This window comes from Nannospalax galili, unplaced genomic scaffold, assembly GCF_000622305.1.
Source record: "Nannospalax galili isolate Female #2095 unplaced genomic scaffold, S.galili_v1.0 scaffold1299, whole genome shotgun sequence".
NCBI classification, from domain to species: domain Eukaryota; kingdom Metazoa; phylum Chordata; class Mammalia; order Rodentia; family Spalacidae; genus Nannospalax; species Nannospalax galili.
The window spans coordinates 546,307-557,797 of NW_008343660.1; the positions used below are offsets into that span (position 1 = coordinate 546,307).

The 11,491-nt window shown below is 48.5% G+C and overlaps 1 protein-coding gene across 2 annotated transcripts in view; it reads right to left on the minus strand.

The window, feature by feature from the left end:
- Bach2 (BTB domain and CNC homolog 2) overlaps positions 1 to 7,340 on the minus strand; it is a 388,592-nt gene extending 381,252 nt beyond the window's left edge. For both annotated transcript variants that reach the window (XM_008839955.3, XM_029566868.1), the window contains exon 1: positions 7,161 to 7,340. The gene's annotated coding sequence lies outside the window, so the exon portion shown is untranslated. The remainder of the gene's footprint in view (positions 1 to 7,160) is intronic.
- Between the last annotated feature and the right edge of the window lie 4,151 nt (positions 7,341 to 11,491).

Here is an 11,491-nt window from a genome sequence, read left to right on the forward strand (position 1 = left end):
AGGGAGGGTCGTCTAAAATCATTCTTGTGCTACAAATCCCATCAGCTGCTCTGGGAGGTCATACCCTGCCATGCTGCTCTGGGAGGTCAAGGCTTCATACAGAGACTAGACTCACATTTTCACTAAAGATCCTTGTGTAAACTCTACACATGACATTTAATTCAAGGAAATGTTCATCTAGCTTTTGATCATTCAGGTATTGTCAAAAAGCTGGATATGGTGACTGGTCTACATAGTAAGTTCCAAGTCAGCTGGGGCTACAGGGAGACCCTTTCTCAAAATAAAACAAAACAAAAATCAAATATTGTCAAAAGTGCCCTGAAATGCTCAAAGGAATAACATTAACTTGTATCTTTTTTCAAGTATGAAAACAAATGTACTTTTGGCAATTAGCAAATCTGTTTTTATCTGGTTCTAAAGACAGGTAAATAAATCAATTCTGGACTCTGAATACAAGAAACATTATTTGCCAAAATGGCCCCAGGGGTGATATCATGATTTATGCAATACTCCAAAGGGCCAAAGACAGTTGTGAATTAATAGGATTTAGAGGCTGGAGGAAAATTGCAAGCCTCAAGTTTTAAACTGCCTCTGCCTAAAACTCATACTTTGAGGGCGGGGAGCATCCCATATCTCCTGGCTAAGTCACAGCCCCCTATTGTCCCCTGTGGAGGACAGCATACCTTCCCTACACACAGGTTATGATGAGTTACCTGTACTAGCCATCTCTGTCATCCTTCCAACTCCAGGGTGTGCTTTGTGAAGGCCAGGGCCAGGACTGGGCCACCTGCCATCTAAGAGTTACTCAGTGCATGCCTATAATAAATGCTTGGGGCATCTGCCTCTAAAGAATGTAGTTTCCTTTCACTGTTCACATGACCTACTTGATAGCATCCACAAGCAATGTAGTCTATGAGGAAAATAAAAACAGCCCACAATCTATGGCTCCTGGAACACTAGGGAAGTCAGTGAGTACACATGCTCACTTGCTTGGTTTTCCTGTTTGTGGAATAGAAATCACTACACTGGAGTCTCCCAACTTTAAGGTCCTCTGAGAAAGTCCCAGCTTCTACAGGTTAGACTCTGCAGAGGCCCCAGCAAACTCCTGAAGCATCTGCCTAAAGTGATAGTGGAGAGAGAAGAAACAGTGCAGCGTGACCACAGTTATGAGAGACCCAAACATGCCAAAGCTTCTGAAACTAGCAGGGAGTCTGTCTACACACCAGCGGCAGGCTCAGAAAGGCCTAGGGAGAAAGCTGAGGTATGAGGGCTAGGTTAATGCTCCGGAAAGGAGACGCTGAAAACTGACACAGGGCCAGGAGGGAGCTGGCCAGGAGCAAGGGCTTTCTGCACAGGGGCAACGTGTTGTCCTGCAGTCCTCAGGAAAGCAGAAAGGTCCAGAGGAAAACCACACATCTCTTAAGCAAAGGACAATCCACTACCAGGCTAAGGAACAAAGGGGAAGATAACCAGGAGAATACACCGGAGAGGCTGCCATTATGAAGTCACTGGGGAAGACTGAGAGGCATCTTGGCTGTAATTCCAGAGACTAGAATGAACCAGTACGTGAAATGCTTTCTGATTGGGGACATTCATTATTTGGGTGAAAAAAACTAGCTCAAGGAAAGACAAAGGCAAAATTCCTGCCAGAGTTTTGAAGTAGTGGGCTTGCAGGATAAGGCTCAATTTACATATTCTTTAGAAATGAAATGGCCCTTGAAAAGGTCATGGGGTAAAGATTCTGAGAATAGTTCCTACTTTGAGGGACTAGCATATTGATATTAAGATTAAATTTCAGCTTAAGGTAACAAAAAATGAAAAATGAGAAAAAATTCAAAGAAAGATCTTGACAAATAACTTTTCTATTAAATGTCTCCTAGACAAAACAAAAAGGAAAAATGAGTTAGTAATATTCGTGTAATCTTACTGAATATACAAAATGTTTAGTTCACATCATTTCTAATTTATAAATGTTTACATAAAATTTAAATGTGCATTAAATATTCTGTCATATATTGTCATTGACGATACAGAATTTTTTTCCCCTCATTCTCATGGCTTTGGTATTGTTTTTCCTAACATGAGTCCAGCTCTCCCAAAACCTTCTGATCTGGTTCACTGCAGAAATTCCACTGATTTCCATCAGCCCTTTGGAACTCTGAGTGTGTCTGGGTGCAGCTTCTTCTGTAGCGACAGGGAAGGCGAGAAACTGGGAGGCACAGGGAGGCTTTGTTGCGCAAGTTGCAGAAGTTGACAGGTATGTGACATCTTGTACTGTTAACATGTGAGGGTTGGGACCTCGTCCTCTCTGTCACAATCCTGTGTCATGTCACAGTTCAATCTACAGTCATTGACTTGGGGCTAGATTGTGTATTCCACATGGGAAAACAACCTCCAGGCACATCAAACCTTTTGACATTGCAGTATGACATTGTCATTTACAAAGTTCACTCTTGAGAATCTCCACAGTGGAGTTAAATAAAAAAACTTTTAAAGCCGGGCGTGGTGGCGTACACCTTTAATCCCAGCACTTGGGAGGCAGAGGCAGGCGGATCTTTGTGAGTTTGAGGCCAGCCTAGTCTACACAGTGAGTTCCAGGATAGCTGGCGCTACAAGGAGACCCTGTCTCAAAAAGACAAAAAACAAAACAAAACAAAAAAACCAACTTTTAAGTTTTAAGTTCATGATTTTATGTTGTGCTGCATTCATATCCACCCTCAGCATCAAGGAGCCTGTGGGCCACACAGGTTGAACATGCCTATGTAAAGCCATTCCAGAAAACACAGGCATTCAGATGAAGTTCACAGGACCTTCCCAGTTCTACAGAGCCTACTTCACAGGGTGTTCTAGGTGTCAGTGAAACATGTGCACATAAAGTACTTAGCACCATCTAGCATAACAAGAATAGTCAATAAATCAAACTGATCATTTTAGAAGGTGCTCTCATACATCAGAAGTAATGTATAAGTCTGTAGGCCTTAAACAGTAAATTATTCCACTTAAAAGAAGCTGGGTAGTTCATCAACAGTGGGCTGTTTACCTGTAGAGAAGGTATTAATTATTTAGCCTTTCAGATAGAATTTTCTGTTGAAAAGGAAGGTATGACTCCCTGAATGAGATCCAAAGTTGATTTAGACTTTCATTTCTTCACATCTATTTTCTTGATCATTACATCATTCATTTGGTACACATGCACAAATGATCTATTATGCATCAGACTTTAGAGAATAGATAAGTCTAAAATTAGTAAACAATAAGATGATGCTTTACCATATTCTGAGGTGGAAAACACACGATCTGCAGACTAGTCTGAGCATTTCTTTAAATATTTTCATTACATTTATTTACTTGTGTGTGTATGTGATGTACATGTCTAAGAGTTCTCACATGGAGGTCAGAGGACAATTTGTTGGTTCTCTCCTTCCACCATGAGCTCCAAGGATCAAACTCAGGTCATCAGGCTAGTCAGGCTTGGCGGCAAGCACCTTTCTCCCCTGACCTATCTCACTGGCCCAGGCCAAGCTTTAATATACATTCTCCTTCAACATTTTTTCTAAGGTGAGCCATATTTTAGAGCAGGGGATTCCATACAAGTCCGGATATCCATTTTCCCTTAGAAAAGCAAGTGAGGTAGCAACATGAAGCCAGCATTCCCACTCGTTCCTGCCGGCAACAGCAGACAAGGACAGAGATCAAGTGGCTGCCTGCTACTCCAATCCTACACCCTTCTCACCAGGACCAGAGACGTAGTTTGAGGGGTACAGTGGGAGATGGAAATGAAGATCCCCTGTTCAAGATTAAGGATTTCAAGAAGACAACAGCAGAATTTGAGCCAGCAGGTGTAAGATATTTCTGAACAGAAGGGTGAGCAGCTATGCACCTGCCCTGGTCTACACAAACAGCAAGATGCTAATTTACCTAAGCACTCACTCGTTCATTGCTCATTCATTCAACAGTCAGGCCAGCATTTGAAACCAGACAGTATCCCCCTGAAATCTAAGGTTCAAAGCCCAGAGCTGTGGAGCTCAGTAATGGAGCTTAAGAGACCCAGAGTCTCTTTCTTCCTCGTTAAGGTTGGACCCACACCAGAGGTGCTAAGTGAGAGCTAATCCAAATAAAATTAAACTGCTCCCAACAAAACTGATTGGCCTGGGCCCTTCTGCTGGCATTACAGAAGCCTCGATTACTAATTCTGAGGACTAGCTCACAATCACTAATGAATAACCAAGTCCCATCGGCTGTGGAGACAAGGGCACAGAAGTGAGGGGCTGGCCTGAGAGAGATTTGAACATGAACCTGACCATCTGGCTCTCTGCTTCTCACTTTGATCACAAAATAAATTGCAACAAATTGAAGAGCACATGGCTAGAGTTAATTGTCTCATCTGTAATCTGAACCTACTTTTAAGCACTTATTATTACCCTCTATCAGGTGGAAACATTTCCTCCCATCACTGCAAAGTGCATTTTCCTGATGAACTGTAATGGATCATTAAATTCTGTATCTGAATAACAATACTTTGCACTTATTCCGTGCCTTTCATCCTGGGATTTCAAGGCAGTTTGCAAATAATTAAGCCCCTCACAGCAGCCAGAGGTGAGCGACTAGAAGGGAATTGCCTGAAGATTTGGAGTCAAAGGGCATAATTCAACAGAAAGAATGCAAGGCTTCCTCCCAGGCACAGGCAGTATTGAAAGTGAATTGGGGACTTGCCAACCCTTTCTGCCTCACCCCCCTACCCATGGCAGATTCTGAGATGCAACATAAAAAGAGAAGGGATAACAAGAGTGCTCATAATTTAGCTAGGAGTTAAGACACATACATGCAGGAGGAAAGGGCTATTTTCATGGACTCCCAGTATAATGCTGTGAACTGACATCTCACCCCCACTTGCAGAATGGACAGACAACAGATAGAGGAAGAATTTACTTATTTAGATGATCACATGGCAAATCTGGAGCCTCCTACAATCCAAACTGAAAATATTAACCAAAGCACTTTATTTCTTGGTTGCATATTCCGGTTCTGGTACCTGCTCTCCTTCATGTGAATGACATTCAAGTTTCAGGAATGGCAAATAGTCTAAAAGCGGGAAATCAATACATTTTTTTTAAAGACCAGCGTACTAGAAGCCATTCAAAGCGTGGTGAAATATAAACGCCTGGAAAACTGAATTATAATAGAAACCCTGACAGACCTTTTGCCACGGCCATTTGACTGCAACCCTGTCATTTAGCAATGTCTCTCAGAGACTAAAGACTAATTCTAACAAGATGTCATTTTTTTACTCCATTTACTATTACCTACAAGAGTGGGAAAGGCCATTTACTGGTAAGTCGCTGGAGGCCTCAGGATGAAACATCTCACATTCTAAGCAAGTGGCCTGCTGCCTCAGGGAAATAGCCCCCTCGGCCAGAGGAGTGGCAGGCAGCGGCTCACGGTCAGCTAGCTATTCATGTCAGCCAGAGCTGGCTCGGCATGCCTTTCCTACAAGTTACATTTTAATGATCTGAGAAAACCGTTATCAGAGTTAACATCTCTAATTTTACTCTAAACAGACAAAAGAAAAAAAAATCATCTCATTAGGGCAACATCTCCGCCAAGGTTCCCACTAAGCAGGAAAGGATTTTTTATCTAAAGTAATTACCCTTTTTAGTTAAATACACTCAGCAGATGAGATTTACAGAGTGAGAGACTGCAGCACTAGACAGCGAAGGTGAAAACCCAGGAACGTGGCGCCTGGCTGCCCGAGGGCCGCGGAGAGCCGCAGCTGGGTCTCGGGGGTGGGGCGTCCTCAACTCAGGTTTCTCGACGGCCACGGGAGGCAGCGACAGCGGTGCCTGACCGGCGGACTACAACAGGAACGCCTTGTTGCGCCACACACAAAACCACGCCGACCACAGCCGCGCAGGAACTTCGCGCAAGTTGCCAAACTTGCACACAAGCAAGGGCATGCGGGGGAGACCCCATGCGCCCATGCCCCGGGGGCCAGGGGTGCGCGGCCATTCGGATGCACACCGCCCTCCCACTTCTGCATCTTCTGCAAACCCTGGCCCGGACCGAGGTCGATCAGATGACCCCCTCTCTCGCGGGCACCTGGGGGAGTTCACGAGCGCCGCCCGCCGCCCTCTCTGTGGCGCTGGGCTCCTGAACACCCACAGGGAGAGCCAAGCCCGAGATCCACAGAGAGCCGCGGCGCGGGGAGATGCAGACAAGTGTCCCTTTGATAAACTCTTCTTCTGGGTGGAGCCCTGCGGCTCGGAGACACGTGCAGGTGTGGCTGTGCGCTGCTGGACCTGAGGACAGGGAGATGCTGAGAGTCCCTTTCAGAAGCCACGGGCTCAGAGGTGGAGCTCGTCGGGACACATTCGGACAAGTAGCCAGCAGGGATTCCTCCTAGGTCTGCGCCAGAGGCCCCAGCTGCCTGGTCCCAGAGCCCTAAACTTGAGCTTTGATGCCCCGCCAGGCGCGGTGGCCAGGGCCACCCGGCGGCGGCTGACAGCTGAGCGCAAAGGCACCGCGAGCGCTGTCATGCGGAGCAGCCAGGCGCGGACCCGGTGGGCAACGCAGAGGCCACGAGCCCGACGCGGATGGGCCGGCTGGGGCGCGGGGATTCCGGGGAGCGTGGTCTGCGGTTCCGGGAGCACAGGGGGCACGAACAGGGGAAGCGGGCTGGGGCCCGGGGAGTGCCGGGGTTGTGGGGAACCCCGGGATCACCGAGCTGTGGCTCTCCGCTCCGGTCCGAGGAGCGTGGGGGGCGAGGGCTGGGGCGCCGGAGCGCGGGCTGGGGCCTCTCCGCACCCGGGGACAGAACCGCGGGTCTGACAGCTGCTGCGGCTCGCCGGCCGCGCGTCTCCGGCCCGCCCTCCCTCCGCACGCCTGACTTATTACCCTCTGCTCCTCCTCCCCCTGCTGTTCCAAAACACCCGGCTGCGCGAGCAAAATACAATGCCGCCTCGCCCGCCGTAAACAGCCGGGCGGGAGGGCGCCCCGCCGCCGTCCTCCGCTCCGTTCCCACCCCCTTCCCGTTCCTAGAAAATGCCATCAAAGCGGCCGAGCGCCGCCCGGCTCCCCGCCCGCCGCGTCCGCACACCTCCGCTGCCCGCGCACTCGCTCCACGCGCGAACTTGCCCCGCTCTGCGGCCCGGCCCGGCACTCACCTCGCCGGGAACTTTGCTCGTTCTCCGCCGCTCCTCCACGGCTGTCCGGCCCGCAGCCCCTCCCGGCAGCCGGCGCGGTGGGCGGTTCTGGGGTCACCGAGAGCTGGCGGAGGGGATGCGCATCACATGGCAGCACGCTCGCAGCCCCCAGACTCGGAAGGGGGAGGGGACGTGGCGGCGGGGCGGGGACGGGCGGGAGCAGGAGGCCGGGAGACCGCAGCGGTAGCTGCTTGCTGTCTGCTCCCTGCTGCTGCTGCTTTCTGCTCGTTGCCTGCTGCTGCGGCTGCGACGGCTGCTGCTGCGGCGGCTGCTGCTGCTGCTGCTGAGGCGGCGGCTCGGCTGTTTGCTCCGCGCTGCGCCGCTCGCGCTCTCCCGGAACGCCCACACTCTCAATCGCTACATTGTTGACATTCGGCGCTGACGTCACCGGCTCCCCATTCACAATAACTTTACGGGAGCCGGGCAGCGCACCTCCCCGGCCGCTGGGGCGCCGTACGCCGGGCGACTAGCGTAAGCCGCTCCGCGAATGGCGCTCCCGGGGCTCGGGCTCTGCGGGCGCGCGCGTCGTCGGCTCGCGGGTGGGGGCGCGCCTCTCGCCGCCACGGCCGCCCATCTACCCGCTTTGTGCCGGCCGCGCGGCTCCAGAGCCCTCTGTTCCTTGCGGGGACGACCGCCTGGTTTGGCCTAGTCTGGCCTGGAGTTGAAAGGCAGGGATTGGGGGTAGTGGGATTAGGATAACGGCGAGGGCCAGTGTGGCACTATATCAAAGGGGGAACTTAGACCTTGGAACCTGGAATTTTTGAGTGTTTCCCTGAAGGGACAGGAAAAGATGCGCCAAGGATCCCTGCAAGGCTAACCTGGCCGTTTTGGAGAGGAGTGGGCTGCGCAACAATTGCTCCTCACTCTAGAGCGCTGTTGAGTCCTTTCCAGAAGGCCCGCTCCACTGAACTGGCATCCAAGCCCCCACACACGACCTATTGCCAAGTCTACAAGGACAGTCAGCTTTCCCAGCGTTAGTGCTCAGGCCCTCCTCCGTTGCATCCACTGTCCCCTGCCTGTCCCTGTGGACGCTGTCAGGGTGGTGTTGCTGCTCTTTAAGGCTAAGCAGTCCCACGACTGCCCTGTCAGAAGAAGGCTTAATGGCGGCGAACGTTTTTAAGAGAATAATTAGGATTTAAGCTGAACGTACATTTGCAATAAAATAGTGTGATAGTGTTGTCCTGGTTCCTGCAGCTTTACCCCTGGCCAGGGCCAGGAAACAGCCATGTTTCCCTAAGCACCTATAACTTGGTCCCCTTGTGTAAGGCAGTATTCCATATTATTACACGTGGTGCTGGTTTTTAATGAAGATTATAAAACTTTGGTTGGCTCTACTGAGAGAAGGATCATAAATCCCCCTGTAAAATGGGCCCTGGCATATGCTGAGGAAGCCGGGAAGTGTCACCCTGGGAGACTTGTGATATCATCCAAAGTGTTGCTTGAACCACCTTCACTTGAGGGCTCACTTGAAAGCCCCATTTCGAATGTCTGTGTGGAAAACTAAGCAAAGGCCCAATGCAGGAGGAAGGTGCTGAGCTAATTCTGACTGCTATTGAGCCTTCAGAGGTAGGTCTAACTCTACTTGGAGACTTTCTCTGCTAACTTCTGGCTTTCAGGTGAGGCAGAGTCTCAGGGCCAGGAGCAGCCTTGCTCTCTTTGTTTCAGATCTAATTCCCTTTGGGACAAACAGTCTTTTTAGGAAGTTCCTGCCCAACCTCTTGGCAGAATACTGAGTCTGGCCTGCCCTGCCCAAGCAGTTTCTTACAGTCATGGAGAATTCGGTTCCTATGGTCCTCATTCTTTTAAGTACATGTTGGTTAAAAGCTTTATGCATTTTAATAGCATCAATAAACATTTTTCTTACAAGAGCCAGGCTTGAGATCACTCCCTGTGAAGATGTATAAAGCCATTTCTTTCAAGCAGTCGGTGGCTGCCAGGCTGTGTGGAGCCGGGCAGAGCAGTGTTTGGGAGATGAAGAGGTGCTACTGCATGCAGAGCTTCTCCCTCATTCCTAGTTTCACATAGACACAACTATGGCTGGTAGGTGCTTTTCATTAGTCTACTTGCCCAAACACTCAGCTTTGGGGGCTTAAAATTCTCAAGTATGAGGTAGGACAGCCAGTAAGCAAAAAAGCAGCAATGCACATCCAAGAGATTGCATTATGAAATTTTCTTTCCACGGAGATTGAATGAAAACTATTAGGCTATAAACTTAAATCAAATTTCGCAGTGTGAAGAAGACAAAACCTTTGTCCTTCAGTTGCTTGAAGAAGTCTACTAGGGAGCTAGTTGTTTTATTTTCAGTAGCTGGAAGTAGGTTCTTGGAATCAAACGTTGAAAGCCCTACTCAGAGCTACATGAAACAGGAATGGTAAGTCAAGTGGCGGATGAGCTTTCCCCAGCACTGCCACTGAGGTCAGGCTGTGCACAGCCTCAGCACCTTCACTCTGCTTGTAGGCCACTCTCTGGACTGTGTTTACAATGGGAAACAGATGCAGGCCTTTGTCTTTGTAGATTTCTGCCAGCAACCTGAATAGAGGTCAATTTATTTCCAATGCCTGGAATGGCCAATCTTTTCTGATACACTTTTTTTCCCCTCCTTCCATGACTACCTGTGTGTTTTGAGCCTGAATATGCACTTTATCTGAGATACACTTCTATGCATGGTATGGTTTCCAAGGAGAGTGGGAATAGCTTCATACGATGACACCAAAGTTAACCCGCTTCATTTCTAGACATCACCTTGGTTTTATAAAATAAAAGAGAAAAAGGTAAGGTATGCAAACAAGCAAAGGGATGAGGAAAGGAAGACAGAGGGCAGTCTCAAAATCAGCCTTTTGTGCCACCTAGCATCCTATGCAGGATCTGATGGTATTGAGAAGACATGGTGATTTTTCTTAAGGAAATACGGTAGGCAGAATTTCAAATGTGATTCCTTGAATCCTTCAAAAGTGATGTAGGAGGCTAAGAGGAATAGCAAAAAGCCAAGAGGAGCCAAGTTACCTAAGGAAGCTCCACTAAAAAGGAGAATTCTCAGTGGGGTGAATGCCTCAGAGGCATTACCAGTGTTTACTGCTTCCAAACCAGATGTTATGAAACATATCTAAGCCATTAAAACCTCTGCTCAGCAATGCACAGGTGGAACTTCGGGGAGAATAGTGGGATTAGAGGTTTGAGTATGATTTGTTCAGCAGTTGTTGGACCACCTTCTCTATGATAAAAGCTGTTCTGCAAGCTGAGATAAGGTCAGGAGCAGAACCAAGCCTCAGCCCTCATTCCAATGAGATTGCAGTGGGGATGGAGAAAGGAAAAGAGCCGAACATATACACACTATGTTGGCAAGTTGTGCATTTTAATGTCTGACATTGAAGCAAATGCAGGTTGATGTTCCTCTTAGGTTTTAGGGATTTCTGCAGAGACATGACCTGGTCTCAACTCTAAAGGACCATTCTGTTTGCTAGGTGGAGAGAGCACAAGAATGAAAACAGACCAGGTAGAAGGCTGTTGACATAGGACAGAGACTAGAATAACAATCATAATTGGGATCTAGATACATTTACAAAGTAAGATAGTTTGCTGATGGTCCCACTGTGGAATGTGGGAGAAAAGGAGTCATAAGACATTCTGGATTTTCACCTGAGCAACTTAGTTGATAGAGATTCTGTTTAGTGACAAGGGGAATATGATGTGAGTGAACACGTAGGGAAAGCCCAGGTAGTTGATTTTAGATGCTTACCAGATATCTAAGTGGAAAGTTGAGCAAGTGATAAGATACAGGAATTAAAATTAAGGAAAGATGTTCTGAGTAGAGATCAAAATCTGTGTGACAGCACCATAGGGCATCTGAGAACATGGAGTAAGAAGAGAAGAGGTTAATGGCAGGGGAAGAGAAGGAGCAAGGAGAAGAGGGGAGGAGAGAGGAGGGAGGGGGCAGGAGTAGAGTGGAGAGACCTCAAGCAACCCAATATTAAGAGAGAAGGAAGATGAAGAAAATGAAGATGATCCAACAGATGAGCCTGAGAAGCAGCCATAAGGGGATAGGAGAAAGGTGGGTACAGCATTCTGGAAGCCAAGTCAAGTGAAAGAGCACAATTTGAAAAGTAGGAAGTGATCAGTTGAGCCAATGCTGGAGAGAGAGAGAGAGGGAGGGAGGGAGAGAGGGGGGGAAACACCCATGTTGACTTTTACATTCATAGACCTGGAGCTCTTGGCACAATGGAATGAACCCTGGCTTGGGTGGAAGAGTGTAGACCAGTCTTTAAATGAACTTTGTTATGAATGGAGATGGAAGA